The sequence below is a fragment of the Colias croceus genome, chromosome 26 (assembly GCF_905220415.1).
Source record: "Colias croceus chromosome 26, ilColCroc2.1".
NCBI lineage: Eukaryota > Metazoa > Arthropoda > Insecta > Lepidoptera > Pieridae > Colias > Colias croceus.
Window position 1 is genome coordinate 1,206,867 of NC_059562.1, and position 18,053 is coordinate 1,224,919.

The window sequence follows — 18,053 nt, forward strand, 5'->3', positions numbered from 1 at the left end:
TATTTTTCTACGCTGAATAGTTGTTATTTGATCTTTGATCAATAAAGAATCATACGTAGATTATTCTATTACTAGAAAAGGCAAGGGTACCTACTGCCTACTTTATTTTCCATTACTATAATAAATGTAATAAACTCTAAAGAACTCTACGCATTTTAACTTTGATAAGAAAAAACAGTCTATACAGATCAAACATTCAGATTGAGATCTTATCTTAAATCTTGTTCCTCCTAAAATTTCTTGCATCCTAAATAAAGACAATTGAACAAAAACCTAATCATTTAACCCTTCGAAGCTGCTCCGTATTAATAAATATGTCTTTCTCAATGACGTCATAAAATTTTATGATTCAGCAAAAATTGATTCCGCGAACTAATTGTAAATCAGTTGTTAATCTAAAAACAATTGATTACGCATTGTATTACAATTAAGTTAGCGATGTATTGGTTCGGATATTTTTTAGTGAGTGTTTGGTTTGGCTTGATTGAAGATAAAGATTCTTATCGACTGAATGACATCATGGTTAGGGACAAAGGGATATTTTATTTAGAGGCGAAGTGAAAAGTAACATCGGAATAAGATATAGCTCTTGACTTATCCAGTAATTTATATATGTGTCCTGCACTAAAGTTGAATCTATTTTATGATGTTTAGTGTGAGAAAAGAGTATATATTTTGTTTTTGATAGTTTACGAGTAACAAATTGCAATATAGGTACGTATAAAACGTTTAGCTGCAATTCTATATAAGAAGGACAATAATGACAAAAGTCCGAAATTTAAAGAAAGCTCTTAAGTCTGCGTAATTAATGTACAAAAAAATAAAACAAGTCAAGAGTCTCAAAGTCAATAACTACACCCGTGGCTACTTCACAAAACCGACGCAGGTGGCACAAAAACAGTCACAAAAAACCAACACTTAATTCTCATCAATATTCACCGTAATTGAAGACGCAAATAAAATTAAAACGTAAAAGCATTCCACCATTGCGGCCAGTAATAAAATTATTACGCGAATCAACTCCATAACGTAATAATGCGGCCCAGAAAATTGTGTGTTCATCTCGGAATAAAGAAATTATCCAACTCGAGACTCAGTCGAACAAAGACGTAGCTTTGGGATCATGAAAAAACAACAAAAATTATGTCTGCCAACAAAATAAAGGAGTGCAAGCCGCGCGCCTTAGCGCTGCGTGACGTCTTCATGTCACCCGTCCCGCTCTCGCGCGTCACACCTCGCTACATGCCGGCGGGTGTGAGCGAGACGGGAAACAAGGATTCCTAACAGGAAGAAAGTTTTGGAACAAGTTCTACAGATTTCGCACAGACTAAATATTGAAAGGGTCGTTCTGTCGAATTATTATTCATTCAATATTGAGTGTTGACAGCTAGTGAAGGGTTAACGCACTTGTTATTGAACGTGTTAACGAATTGAGTGTTTTGATTGATCAGCTTATTCGAGCTATGAACCTGCACTGCTAAGTAAAAAGATAATTATAACCCCACAACTCTAAAATAGGGGGTCGTGATTATTATTAAGTTATTATATTATTTATTTATTTATATTTATTTGGCACACCAACAATAAATACATTTGACATTTATACAATAGACATATATTATGTAAAAAAAGATTTTTGCCGTATGTTTACTAGCCAGATATTATTTTACAAATAATTTTTTCAAGAATAAAAGTACATAGTGACCACTATTTGATAGAAGTAGATATCAACATAATATGTCCTTATCACACAATCTTGTTAAAGTATAACATTATTATATTACAAGGCAATTTAATTTTTTTATTAACTGAAGATATTTCTCATTACATTAATTACAAGTTACTTAATTATTGTTATAAGCTGGAGATTATAAAACCAGTTTTCAATATTAAATGCTTTAATATAAAAATGGTTAGGATTTTATAGCTTTTTAGAATGTACGATATTTGAAAGCTACTAACTGCTATACATAGCTAAAATAAAAAGCCTACGTATGTACATGTCCTTTTCAAATAAAATAAACTTTATAAATAAAAATAATAAATAAATTATGAAAGTTTTATTTCTACACGTGAAACCAAATAAAAACCTATAATGAATGAGCATTACAGGCTAATATTGAAAACTGATAATCCCTCTTCAGTAAACAGACAGACTTATTAGCAATATAATAATCATGTATTTATACTAATTATTACAATAAAGGAATTAAAACGACACTTATTCAGACAAAACCGCAGGCACCAATTAGTGCAATGTATATTATGTAGACTGTACCTAATGACTTCAATCATGAATTTTTTCGTACTCCTTTGCTGTAAGCTAATACCTATCGACTACCTGATTTTTTATAACTTTATTACATTTATTGAAAGATCAAATTTAAGATAATATATAATAAAATTGTAATATAATATTCGGACAGTGTGTAATCAACTGACAAAATGTTAGTGCACATTATATTATCCTAATTTGTGCAACTAGTTTGAACAATCTGGGTTTCATTGTCTATACCTATTTTTTTCATCCCAAAATGAAGACTAAACTTTGTTTAAAAAAGCCGACCTTATTAAAACACAAAATTCAACTCCAAAATACCAACCACAAAAAATTAACCAAAAATCAAGTCAACCCATAATCACATAATAATTTATATTTATTCCAACTTTCAAATAAAGGTGTTAACTACGAAATTTTATGTCTCTATAATATCTTCACGCTTCGTTTCTCGCCAAGGATTAGTTCAATAATTTTGTCCGACTCAACAAAGAATAAGGTAAGATTTATTATGTTCTTAAGATGGCGGCCATTAAGCATTTATAAGCTTTAAAATTGCGAAATATTTTAGAGATAAATCTGTTTTATTAATTGGAATATATTTATAAATTCGGTGAAATATCTTTGTACCGTTTTTGTTATTAGTTATTAAGGTAGATGAAAAAATAAGGGTACCTAAGTGTGTATTTTTTTTAAGTTACTTACGTAAGTGGTTAAAAGCACTTTGTTTTACTTTAATAAGTTGCTTTGTTAAATTCAATATCTCTATAATGAGAAATTTAAAACACATCGCGGCCCTATGCAGTTTTAAATACTCAAATTAAAAGCACAGTATTTACCGTACAAATGTAATAATATTTTCCAAAGAACCGTAACACTTTTTATATAATTAATGATTAAACCTTGCCCTTTCATGCACATATGTATAGGAATATAAAAAGCTAGATTCTAATTACTCTGTTTAACCAAGCGCAAAAAGGGAGGTTTTGTGTCAACCAATTGCAGGCGTTATATGAGGAAAGTTATGTCAGTGAAATGAAATGTGAGGTCGAGTGGGCGTGTTAATTGCTCTATATAATTACAGTTGCAACTAGTTGTATTAACTGCTCTATATATGTATGTATATTGTATATGGCTTTTAATAGGCATTTAACAAGTAAATAAGTAGACCTTTTATGAATATATGAATATTATCTATGGTTCTTTTTGCAATTGTTAATAAAATACTGAAAGGCAGTGGGGTGTTGATTATTATATTTGAGTTTTTATTCGCATTTGAACGTTTTTATTTTTAACGTAGACACAGTTATTACTACCTCCACGTAGCTTTGCTCTGGAGATGCAGCGATATATTATGTAAGTTATAAACTATCGCTACGTTAAAGTTTATCCAAATCCGCTCAGGCATTCTGCCGGCAAAATTCTGTTGTGCAACATGTCCATACTATTGATAAAAATAACGATCGTACTTTATAATGTCAATGAAGGAATGAAGGATATTATAATATTAAGAAAATAAATAGGTATGACACGTTTGTATGCAAAACTATTTTTTACTCCGAATTTAAAATACCAAATATTAAATCTACAGGGTGATTCAACAACCTCCATTTAATTCGCCACAAATAATTAATAACACGCAACCGATACATACAGCGTGTCCCAACTCCCAACTAATAAATGCAATAAGACCTAAAAATTAATATATTTGTTTTAAAAATACACAGTGACCTCATCGAGGTTAAACTAATGGGTACCTCCGATTGCGCCCCGTCGCGCCGACAACGACTTTTTGACATTTTATTTTTCAATATGCCAAAATGACAGCTCAATTAAAATAAATGAAATGAAATGTGAATCACCCTGTAGTGTGAAGGTACCGAGAAGCCAGCGGGTGGCCAGCATTGTCTTGTTTTGGGGACAATATCGTGAATTATGGGCACCCTAGGCAGTTTTGGGATTTTGAAAGTTTAAGTGGAAGAATGTTTAATAGTTTAGTTTGGAATTGTTTAAATGTATTTGTGTCTTGGTTTATAGACACGTGTTATTTTCCATGGTGTTAAATTTAAAAACAAGCAAGAAAAAAAACAATGAATAATCGAAAATCCTTGAAAATAATAAATATAATATGTACTACATATTAACATCTCGATGACCACACATACCACATGTTTTATGAAAAAAGCATTGATATTTTATACCTATTTACTTTATTTATAATAATATTACACATAAAAAAACATAGATCAACATACAAAAAAATTGTGCAATAACAATAATATATTATCATTTATCTGTGGCCCAAATGTTTACAAAGTAATTAAGATAATGTTCTGGAGCAAAGATCGCGTCAGTCTGACCTCAGTTAGTTTGTTTTAATTATTTTGTTACAGTAGAAATAGTACAGAAGTTTACAGTGTAGTGTAGTTTTTTATACAGTAGTTTTTTTTTTTAGTTAAGTGAAACTTCTTTATCGGGGTTGGAAAAAAATTTAGTGTAACATTTTTTCGCTACGCGTGATATTTTTCCGTTACGCGCCATCTTTTTCTTATCCCTACCACGCGTGATTCGACGTATTCCTGTAAAGTTGCATTTCGTAAATTATTTTTTGAATAATAAGGTCATAAAAAAGTTTCACTTCTTACGTGTGTACACTAGTACACGCGCACATTTTTTTATAACTCTACACAAGATTTTTGCATGGTACCTAGCTAAGTACTAAACGAAACTATGTAAAGTTTTGTTAAGATACATTAACCAACTCTATAGCAGCGATTTAGAAAATTCTGCATCAGTAATAAGACATACATAGTTATATATACGTACTTACCAGTTATTAAGTAACTTTGTATTTAATATTTTATAAATATTTATTTGTGCTTCTAGCTAAAAAGTAAAAAGTAATAAAAAATAAGTACCTAATATTATTAATTGTTCTGAGAGAAATCATGTTTATAAAAAAAATGCCAAAAACTTATTTCTTTGAATGAAATTTTCGCTACCTACATGAATGAATATAAACTTAAAATTCTAGTTCATTACATAAATCGCAATAATATTCTACACTGATAACGCTATCAATGTTTATACTTCAATAGCGAATCTGATTTACGACCAATTAAAACTATTTTGCGAGCCATTTTAGATGAAGTACATGCACTTTCGTTGATTGACTGCTTTCTTAATTGGACCACTAACATTTATATTATCAATACGGATAAAGTTTAAATGATTCTGTATGTCTGTCTATGTCTTATCTTACTAATATCGCATAACATAAAATGGATGATTCGTTCTGAAGTTTTTTCTACGGAGATAGAATGTAATATATCCAAATTCTGGTTTTTGAAGTTTCTTTGTAACGGCTTGGCCGATTGTCATGAAATTTTGTATGCATTTCTGGATATCGAGAGGTCTAAGAATCGAACAACATCTATTTTTCATACCTAACTGGTAACGGAAAGACAGAACAACGTTTGCCAGGACAGCTAGTACAAAAAAGCTACAGCGGGAAGGACAGGAGCTAGAAGGGACAGTTAATACCTATATAAAATTACAAATAGACGTACACAAAAAAAAACACGTGCACCGAATTATGCAATGCACTTTTACGATAAGATCCAACTACCCATAAACCGCGGCTTGTACTAAAAATAATAGATTTACGACTTACATAGACACGTGTCGAAATTATTTAAAATTTACGAGAGTGACACAATTACAATGTATTTTTTATGATGGTTTATCATCGTTAGAATTACGCAATTCGAGGGTATTTTTATAACAGCTTTTTATGGATCTGCTGCGTTGTTTTTAGATTAGTGTGTATTAAATGTTGACTATGAAATAAATTGATAGAACACATAAAAACACGAATGAAAACAACTCCATTTTATACGTGCGTTACCAAATTCTTTAGCGAAAACAATACTACGCGCGTTACCAAATTCCTCAGAAAAAAAGATTTAGGAAGAAATGTAAGTGAAATGTTTGGGAAATTATATGGAAAACATGAATATACGCGCAAAAACTAGAAAAAAATGTGTGCGTTTACTAGTGTACACACGTAAGAAGTGAAACTTCTTTATGACCTTATTTTTAAAAATATAATTCACTATATATGCAACTTTACAGAAATGCGCGAATCACGCGTGGTAGGGATAAGAAAAAGACGGCGCATAACGAAAAAATGTTACACAACATTTTTTTCCAACCCCTATAAAGAAGTTTCACTTCAAAAAAACGTTAAAGGTGAAAATTGTCACAGCATCAGCTCAGCATTTGCTGACCAGTGCTGATTTTCAGCTTATCACTGAGCCAATGTAATATGATCAACAACAACATTCAACAAGTTGATTAAAGAAAAACGTTCAGAAGTTAATAAACCAGAACAGACTATAAACGTAAATAATTCCGGAGATTTTTAATGCATATGAAGGGAAAATAAACAGTGACCAGTTATGTAAACAATTACTGAACGGTAATATACAGTCTAAATATACATTGGGATAACTTTGAAATCTCCTTTATATAGTAAAAAGAAAAGCAGTAGCTCAATGGACAGTAGTTGGAGTTCCAATTACTGTCCATTGAGCTACTGCTTTTTTTAGTTGGACTATGACGAAATCGTGCAGATGAACTTGCAAAAATATTATAGTATTTTTTTAGTGTATCTGTTCATTGATTACATTACGATTGCTTGTATTCGTGAAGATGAATTAACAGCATTTAAATTTTCAGATATTGTAAAATGGTTGGTTGCAAAATGGTGACGCAGGTGTAGTAACTACTCGTTCTAAGTTTCATTTTGAACTATAATTTTCAATACTATAGTGTACAATACTTCTATAGCATCCCCGTCCGATTAGGGCCCTTCTGGCCTCCTCCACTCAAGCGACAGCTCAAGCCGAGGTTCGTGGTCCCCGTCAAGGGGGGACGCCCTTGTGCATGTCGCTACCAGGGTGAACCTTCAGTTCACGTCCGCGTCCGCGTTAAAATGTAGTAGCTAACATTGAGAAACACCATACAAAAAAAAAAAAAAAATTCTTTAGCATCTTTCAAAAATCAGTAGTATCAATTCTTTGCTTTTTTACCAAATTTCATCGGGCATCTTATTTCTCCTACCCTCACTATTCTCTTCAATAATAATCACAACGTCTACCACATGTCTGGAAGAAATCGCTCATGAGCGATAAGACCGCCAACTGTACCCTGACCTCTTTTGCTGCTTTTCTTTTTATTGTATTTCTGTGAACTTCTGTGTGTACAATAAAGTATTTTTATTATTATTTTATTTTAACCTTATTTAAAAAAAAAAAAAACGCAAGACATTTTTAATCTGTAATCATCCATAGACTAACTAAACCACTGAACCCCTGGTCAAAGATAGAGCTATAAAAGGCAGACCATAAACTGTAGAATATCGTTGAAACGCGTTGACGCGTGTGTATACAAATACAAACACACACACTTCCGGTGGGGTCGTCGCACTGCCACGTGAAATACTATGTGTAATTATATTTCATTTACACTAATATACACTAATATTAAGATAAATATGTAAGTACTTTTGTATATAAAATATAAACGCTCTAACTATGAATTTTAATAATGATTTTTACCATTTGAAGGGTACATTACCTATATATTACTGGGTAAATAGTATTATATATGTAAGCTATGTTTTTATATAAGGCTAAGAGGCGAAGGAGCGGGCGCGGCAAACAGCTAGTCTAGTAGCTAGATAACATTATAAAATGGAGATATTTGATTGTTTGTGATTGTGTGCTTTCGATTTTATACCAGTGCTCGCTGTTATAGTCAGGAAAAGCTGATTGTCTCGTACCAAATAGGTAATACATATGTGAAAGCTATTTAAATTGTCATGATCATTATTAAAGTTTCTAGGCATAACAACGCAAGAGGCTATGAAAACTACGCAACTGAAAACTTTTTTTATAAAAAACTAGCTTTCCGCCTGCGGCTTCGCCCGCGTTTTTTAAGAAAAACCCGCATAGTTCCCGTTCCCGTGGGATTTTCGGGATAAAACCTAGCCTATATTACTCGTGGCTTTCGCCTAGCTTTCGAATGGTGAAAGAATTTTTAAAATCGGTCCAGTAGTTTATGAGCCTATTCATTACAATCAAACAAACAAACAAAGTTTCCCTCTTTATAATATTAGTGTAGATATGTTTGACGAAACAATTTGTCCAGCTCCAGAAATAATATTCAATATTCATAAAATATTACGTATTATTTTTCCAAATAAGTAACAAACATAGAACCTACACCCTCTCACAATAAGGCACTAACTACTGCACTACTCTAACATCTTACGCAATTATAAATGGCGGAAGTATTAAGACCTACAACATATCTAAACAGCAAATAGTTATAAATCAAACGCCTATTCATTTTAGTCTTGATTTCATACAACAAGCCACTGTTCAAACATTAATTATTAAGTAATCAATATTACTTGGGCTATCTTCACTTGACCCGTGATAGACTACATTCATTTATAGTTTATACGCTTTAATATCTATATACTAGTGTTGATATAAATATATGTACTAATAATATAAAGCTGAAGAGTTTGTTTGAACGCGCTAATCTTAGATTACTGGACCTATTAAAAAAATTGTTTAGTTGGATATGCACGTGATCCCTGAGTGCCAGAAGCTATGTACCACTATTTCCAAATTTCATAATTTTGCCTCTTATATATATTTAGAATTATAATTCAGATTTGTCGAATGTTTTTATATTTTAAAACAACTATAATAATATCATAAACATACCTATTTAATTTCCTTTTCTGCTAAGTATAATATTTGACTGTCGTACGGATTCTCTTATCTGTAGTGCGAATTTTTATTTAAAAATATTTTGCTAATAACCCAATGAAACGATAAGCCCTAATATTAATATTATAAATGCGAAAGTAACTCTGTCTGTCTGTCTGTCTGTTACTCAATCACGCCTAAACTACTGAACCGATTTTCATGAAATTTGGTATGGAGATATTTTGATACCCGAGAAAGGACATAGGCTACTTTTTATCCCGGGAAAATGACGTAATCCCGGAAATCCCACGGGAACGGGAACTATGCGGGTTTTTCTTTGACTGCGCGGGCGAAGCCGCGGGCGGAAACCTAGTTTAAAAATATATTGCTAATAACCCAATGAAACGATATGCCCTAACTATCTGTTAATGTCTTAGCAACAGACCTTTTCTAACCAACTTTAACATACACATCCGCAAGTTCATTGCCATCAAATTTACCATCTACTGGATGTCAAAGCATCCATTACTTGAGAACAAATAGCTTATAATTCTACAATGAGTCAACGGCCATATTAACCTTTGGTCCTGTATGCAAACAGTGCACTTGGTGACGTCACAGTTCAATAAGCTTCTGTTTATTCTGTGGTATAGATTATTTTGTAATAATATGTATTGGCAGAAATCAGTGGTATAAGTTTTGTTGGAAGAGTCAGTTGATACGAATTTTAAGTTTAATTCTCGCGTAGGTACTGGCTTGCCTATATATGTATAACATAATTGGTTCAAATACTGTGCAGTTTTCATTTTACATAAAACTACAAAACATGATAAATGATGTGTAATTATAAGTTTTGATTATATAACTGCTACAATCACCACACATATGTTTTATTTACTTGTATACAATACTAAATTTTGACTATATACAACCTTAACATATTATGACAAAACACATGATCTTCAATTAAAACACCCTGATCACCACAGATTATAAATATCACAGCAATACCGGCGCATGAAAATAAACAAGAAGATCTATTCTCCATGCACATGGCACAAACTTTTAAGGCCGATAAAATTTCAATTAGACTTCGTAAACAGTTTTAAATTTCCCTGTTTTTGAGCTGTGTTTACGTATATTTATATGTATAGAAGTTATAAAACGTCCGAATGAGTCGTAAAAAGGCCTGTTCGAGCGCTAGGGCGATTTTTATTGAAACTGGGTTTAACGACCGTCTTGGCCCTTGGTTTTGACCTTTATCTGTAACAGTTCTAACTTCTTCATCAGCGGGACATGTTTAACAGAGATTTTAAGTATTGTTACACCGACTGTGTCGAATCTCGGAAGGGTAATGTTTTACGACATTAGAACGGCGTCAAAATTGTATTGTACTTTTCCGCGTTTTCTTTGCTATCACAAGCACAAGTGGCTTTCAAATGTAGACAACATTTTTACAATAAACATTTTATTTTTCATTATTATCGAGATTGTTGGAATACCTGTAATTGACCTCATTCCTATATAGCAATCCTATAAAATGCAAATTTAATAGTTAAATATGTCACCAACTACAGGTGATTTATCATATCCCTTCCTCTATCATAAAAATAATCAATACAAACATAATTTATAACCAAATCCACGGCCCAAATATTTTAACATCACCAATTTTTATAACACTATAAAATATCACCTGATCGGAATGAAATCGTATTTTTACGATAACGTTGTAAAACTTCCTTAAAAAGAGAGAATGAATTTAAATATTTTCACTTTATTTGTTTATTTCTTTATCGAGTTAATAAAATTTTCGTTTATTGAAATTTGCACGCGATTGCGTGTCGATTTGACAATGTAATCGTTGCATGAAATTATAAGCGAAAGAAATAAAATATTTTTTATGTACTGGAATATAATTAAATTAAATTCTTGGTAGTGCTTCTAGTATTACTATCCCATAATGTATTTAACAGCCTTGGTGTTTAATAATCAAAATTGTAATATTTTTGCTAGTTCAAACTGTTAATTTTCACGAAAAAGCTTTACGACGAGGGTTAAAAATTTGTAGGTACTTAATTCGGTATATATCTATTTAATTCAAAATATATGCACGGTAGTGGTATCCGAACGTCTGAACCGAGTTTAAAAATGTTATTAGATCAATAGATTTCCAATACTATTTGAATGAAAATTATTCTACCCATACATTATTTCTCCCAATTAAAACAAAATAAACAAACAGCCATAATAATAAAACTATAACCGAAACTTCCGAAATAAATCGTTTGATTCTATATATATCGGTATTTCCTACTTCGTTAGTTCATCAACATTCAACATCACGTGTAAAACTAACCCTTGACACTGTGCCTTGGTTCTAATGGACTGTATGTTATAAGTTGTAGCGATTTGAACGAGAATAAAGTAAAATAAAATAAAATAACATTTATTTGCCAAAAACATGGTACAAAGAGGTGTGAACAAATAATTATTGTTCAATATGTAATTTTGAGTCAGCAAAAATCATAAAGATTCAAGACCAACTCGTATACAATCACGTATAACTCAGTTTTGTAAAGTAATATTTGATATAATATATTAGTAAATACAAATACGTTGTTTATTCAGTTAACAGACAATAGTATTGTGTTCTAATCTGCACGGTATTGGCAGTCCATCTCAAATTTGAATTAAATGTTTAACGTTTTATTATTCTCTATTTTACTCTAGAGTCTAGAATTTGCTTCGTTTGTATATTACCACCAAATAAGTGTTAAAAATGTACCTAACATACGTTGAAAGTTGTTTTTCATTTCCTTTCATTTAAATCTCATAATTATACAATTGTGTATTTCAACTTAAAACAACGCCTTATATACAAACGTGAACACAACCTGAATACATTTTTATGTAGTTCAGTTACGTAATTATAGCGCTAACCGCTTCAGCTTATAAATCGCACCACAAGTCCCATATTGTCTCTGTAAACACGCGGCAGGTGCCAAGCTTCATCTTTGATAACGTATAACGTTTCAGAGCTTTTGTACCTCTAGTGTTAGAATCACTGAGAAATTTCATTAACAAGGAATACGTCAGTTATTTTAAATGTTTTTCTGAATAAGGTAGCAATTACCTAAGTTATCTAAAACAACACTAAATTAATATCTGCTGAATACTATTGCCAGAAAAAGTCCAAATCTACTTATTTTAATGCTCATAATAAATTTGCTTGTTTGTTTGCTTGAATGCGAATGAATCTCAGGAATCACGGGGCCGATTAGAAAAAATATTTTACTTTTAGATAGTCCGTAGTTATCGTTAGTAGTTATCGAGCGAGGCTATATCTATAATAGGTGCGGAGCAATGCGAGTAAAACCGCAGGGCACAGCTAGTTAAATAATAACTGCACCATACACCACCATTTGCTGAACAAAAAGCAATAAAACTCTGCGTAATACGCGTTTTATTACTGAAATCAAATCTCCTCAGTAATCATGGGAGGCTGAGTGCACATGAAAAAAGCTCACGCAACGTCGCGTGACAAGCCAGTAGCAGTTTAATTAGCACTATAAAAGTTTTGTTGGCAAATATTTTTATTTAATACATTATTTGTGTTGGGTTGTGACAGAATTACAATCATTATTGTGTATATAGGTTTGTTTTGGGTATTATCAATAAACATAATACTTATATTATTAGGTTCGATATCTAAGTACATAATTGAATGTAGTTGAAAGTGTCGAGAAATGTCTGAAACGAATGAAGTTGTAACAGTCTTGTTCATAGCATTATTTTGGCCTTTATATTCTTTTACATTATGTTTGTTGATCATAATTCATATTTAAATCACGCTATAGCACCCAAGCTATAGCACCCAAGAGCAACTTTTGCCTCCGCAACTACTTTGTCTCTCGGCTCTCCCATCAACTCTATGAGCTAATAAAAAAGTCTCCCGGGAGTTGCGTCGCTAAGTATTTATGTAACTTTTAACATATTATGTAGATACAATTGAAAAGCAAGTCTTGAGACGGGAATCGAAACCAACATCTAATTACCACGATATTTATATTTTTAATGCATTTAGCCTAACAACGATAGCCCTAACACATAAATAGAAAGAAAATTCTACCATTCAGTTCATTTTAGTTGATATTTTGAAATAGACGTAAACCCTAAATCAAATTATACAAATTAGTTATGCAAAAAACTTAACTGAAATTAATCTCTTTATACAAATGAATATTCAATAATCATAAATTATCGCGGTAATTACCGAACTGTATATTGCCATTGTTTTAAATTTTACTGCGGTCACATTTGTTGTAAATAAAACGGAATTTAAGCACGCAATGTGACAATGAACGGGCTTTAGGGTTCCATATTTTTATTAAAACTAATTCTTTAAACCGTTCTGAGTAAGTGATAAAATTAATTAATTTTATAAACTTAATTATAAAACGTGAGTGTTTGATTAGTTCGAGATAATCATTAAGCACTAAAACTGACGAGTTTTGATTAACTTAAATGTTTGTACCCGTAGTACCCAAGTAAAATTTAATAGTTACTGTTAAATTAACTATCAAATCTGAAATAATCCACCCTCAATTATCAACAAAAGATTATTCTGCTTCACGTTGTGGGTAGGTACATTATAGAAGCAATTAATTCCAAAATTCAGTTTAAAAAAATTGTCACTCCGTCTAAATATTATTTAAAATATACAGAACCCACAACCATAATAAAAATCGTGCTTACTGAAGTTTTATCAAAGGTTTTAATACGACACGCGGTTTGCGCGGGAACAATCGCGCGTAAAAATGGCGACCGATTTATTGCAACTCGATTAATGTTGCATTTGTGCCCTTTACTTGTGCTGGCTTGTTCTGCGGTTTTGCTGTTTTTTCTTCAAGTGCACCTAATACGTCTTTTATACGACTTGGTGTAAAGGCTGGGACAGATGCTTTTTCGTTTAAAAAGAGACTTTCTTTAGTGACAGCACTTTTAAAAGAAAGATTTATGGTGGTGTAATTGTATATTACTGGATGCCTACATAGCCCAAAATATTACGCTAATATTACCACCGATAATATATTATAATATATTACGATATTAATTAGTACTCAACTAAAACTGTACCATTCAAATAACAATTTCCTACACTCGATCTATTATAATTACTACCGATGAGAAACTCAATTGAAGAATATAAGTTTTTAAGTTTACAAGGTTGATCCTTAAACATTCCAAACTAAACCTAATCTCTTCTAGTAAAAAAATTACACATAACACAAGATTATTCAACACAGACAGAACTGACCACAAGTTACACAACTGGCCTTCACCATAAAATCTTCCAATATCTATCAAGCCATACCCCAATCTATTAATAGAGGAGTTATGACAATAGTGCTCTGTCCAGGATGCCAGGAAGCACCAATTTACGACCGGATCCCGTTTATGGCCCGATTGACCGTCTAAATGATTTTTTTGTTCGGCTCAGAATTAGGCAGGCACTGCTTGAATGAAATACTGTTGTTGTAGTTGACAAGAGTTTGTGGTTATTGTAATAGATGGAAATAGACACACGTTTTTAAAATGGTTACGTTAGGTATCATTTCTAGCGACGGCGACGTTTAGATTATATAAGTGGAGATCGAGCATTCGAAAAAGGATGCCTGTACCAAATGGTAGAGGACAGAGGTATTATGAACTTTCCATAAGTACGAAAGATGTTCATTAGTAAGATTTAAGACCCAATCAAGATTTTGTGAAGTTGTCACAAATCTTTATAGTTACTGGCATGCTTATTAATTTATTATGCTCACAACTGTGGACACACCATTCACGTCACGTTCAAATCAATTACTGATTCTACAGCCTTGTAGTATTATCATTCGCTTTCCTATCAAAGGACTCCACAATAACAAAATGGCTTCCAAACCTCAAAACTAACCAACAATTAGTTACTCCACATCCTTAAGCCAGACCAATAAATCAAAAGGAAACGTCGAGTTCTCGCAATTTTTGCCTTTCCAAGAATAATAATTGAACTGACGTACGAGAAAAGCCGTAAACGTCGACTATTCGTGCTGCAGTTAAGATAGAGTTCGCGACTAAACGTATCTGGAGATATATTATCAAATATCCAAGTATAGTGATGGTAGAAAAGTTGCATTATAATAACGGAATATGTGCGAGTCGTTTGAATCTGGGATTCTTTTTTCAACTTTATATTATGTTTTAATTTATAATATTTGATGCATCTATATTTTCCTTTTCTTTACCTGAGTAAACAAACACCGAAAATAATAAGTTCGTCGAACATTTATTACCAATCAAAACAATAATCATGTCAGTTCGATGAAATCTAAAACACCATAAAAGGTATACCCATAAGGCAGAAACAATTGGAAACACAACACTTATCTATCACTTTTCACTAGTTTTAATTGAGCCGTTCCGTCTTTCGCTTATGAATTGCCAAAGCCTGTTTTGTACGTAGGCCATAAACAGCTACCACATGTCCTCACAATAACCTGAAGGGCCATTCTTTGGCCCGCATCCCGCAAATTACTGGAAACAATGCGCCGTGTGTGGCACATTGTACTTCAAGTGTCGACAATTAGATGGTACATCTTCATCGGTGTTCGGTTACCATGTGAAAGATAAGAGGAAAGCTCGTCACTACATAAAGTCCTCTGACGCGTCTAATCTATCTGTACGAAACAAACCCAAAAACTGCAGCACTAATTTTATCAATTTTTGATCTGTTTTCACCTATAGATAGCGAGGTTCTCGGAGAAAGTTTAAGTATATAATTTGCTAAGTTTTAGTCTACGAGAGCGAGTCTACGGGCGGAAAGCTAGTATTATAATATTTATAGGATGGAAAATCATTGAACATTTTGCAGAAATTGAAAAATCCCTTGATGAAGAGTTAACCTTATTGGTATGATTTAATCTGTATCGCCTGAACTATATTTCTTCCTCTTTAAGAGAACTCGTAAAATATCACTTTTATTAACTTCATTCTAATTAACAACTTCGTTTCTTCACCTCCCATTTCTCACATTACATAAGATTAACCCAAACATGTCACAGATAAGCTCTACTTGGAATCGATCCGAGCTATAACAATATTATAAATTCTATACGCTTTATAATATATCAAGTATTAAAACGATTTGATCCCTAACTGTTAATACGGAGTTAACTCCCAACCCGTTCTTATTTCACACGGTGAGATTTTATTATAAATATTACAGAATGTCTATTATTTATGTAAACAACTTATTCAACGTCATATAATATTTTAAACATCTATAAATTGGGCTTAACTTGATAAATATTTTACGTATGACGGTAGATGCGTATCTATGATGTTCTTAGGGTTCTTTTTAAAGGCTCTAAGCAGAGAAAGTTTTGTTATATAAGTTTTGTGATTGTCACAAGAAAAATATCACTTGATATAGTTTGATTTGTTTATAGAGTTAATTAATCACGGAATAAAGTTTCTAACTCGTTCTATTCGTTCTATGTTTACTTTCTTAGAATTATTAAGACATCGATAAAACTAATTTATAAATTCCAACTAGGTATTTGTCATCCACATACAAGAGAACCCGCCTTGCATTTCCGACTCTCACTTGACCAAATAATCAAATCCTTGCTATCGTACAGAATTATTATTCAATTATAAGCTTTAACGTAAAATATCTATATTAATTTTAAATCTTCTTTGAACTTTTGAATATATTATAATTTTATTTGTGTTTCAAAACTTCAAACAGAAGAAATATTTGAACAAACCAAAAACAATGTCATTACCGTTACACATAACGCATTAGACATTACATCAGTTCAAAGGTTTTTAGTTAATGAATCAAACGACATCGGCTCGCAACACCTCTTTTGTGGTCGAACAGAATTGACTGAGTGTTAGGGTTGTCAGCTGTGAGTTATTTAGTTTGTGACACGACATTGTGCAGGTACTTATAATATCAAAATGTTTGACACTCAAACTGTATTAGAATAACACAAAAGCTGTAGAAATCCTAGCAGAAATATTTTGCCCGTTTGAATGTGAATGTGTAAAAAAATAACGAACTATTCTGTTATTTTACTCCATAACGAACTTATTGTAAAGGTACCTTTACCTTTATACTAAGGCGTTACCTTATTACTGTATAGCTCTGTTAATTATTATGTTACCTTAATTATACAAAGTAAAACAATCAATCATCTATTATCTAACACACATATTTGAAGAAAACACTAAATAACACGACCAACCCTAAACCCAAAGCGTCGACCGAAAATAGCCAATCGTGTCCAACCCATTGTGCGTGATATAATTAGAATGCTTAGAAATAAACACGTGGTGGCAATTATCGCAGCGGAGAGTTAAATGAGGCACCGTGGAGCCGCTAATGGGCACACTCGGCCGAAACTTCCGGCGAAATTCCGAATGGACTCGAGACAAATATTGCAAGAATAACAACAATGTGTTCTAGGATTAAGCGATTTGTATTGGTAGTAGATCTGAAAACTTCGTTCATGCTAAAATAAATTGTGTACTAATATTATAGGCAATATCTTGTTGTTTAATATGGTTAGGACGTTGCAGTCAAAAACTTTTTATAATTTGGATAAAAATACGTGTATCGAATGTTGCGATGTATTGTAATGTGAATGATTACATTAATTAAACTTAGCTTAACTGTGATTAAAGTATTTCTGCTAAAAATAACTTATTTTTTAACATTGTAATACTTTTATGCTTTACAGTAAGGGATATTTTGCATTCCATACTAAGCTTTCACATCGATACTCATATGCAATAAGCATCTTAATGATATAGTGAATGAAACCCAGAACGCTCTAACCATTTAACCATCAAAGCCAAAACCACTGATATACCGAAAGAACTAAGCATCGTGTAACACAATAAAAATAATGGACACAAACAAACGCCCAAGCTAACTCTTC

The 18,053-nt window shown here is 32.1% G+C and overlaps 1 protein-coding gene across 2 annotated transcripts in view; it reads right to left on the reverse strand.

The window, feature by feature from the left end:
* The window catches only part of LOC123703471 (transcriptional activator cubitus interruptus), a 96,134-nt gene that overhangs the window by 38,428 nt on the left and 39,653 nt on the right, over positions 1-18,053 (reverse strand). The window lies entirely within an intron of this gene.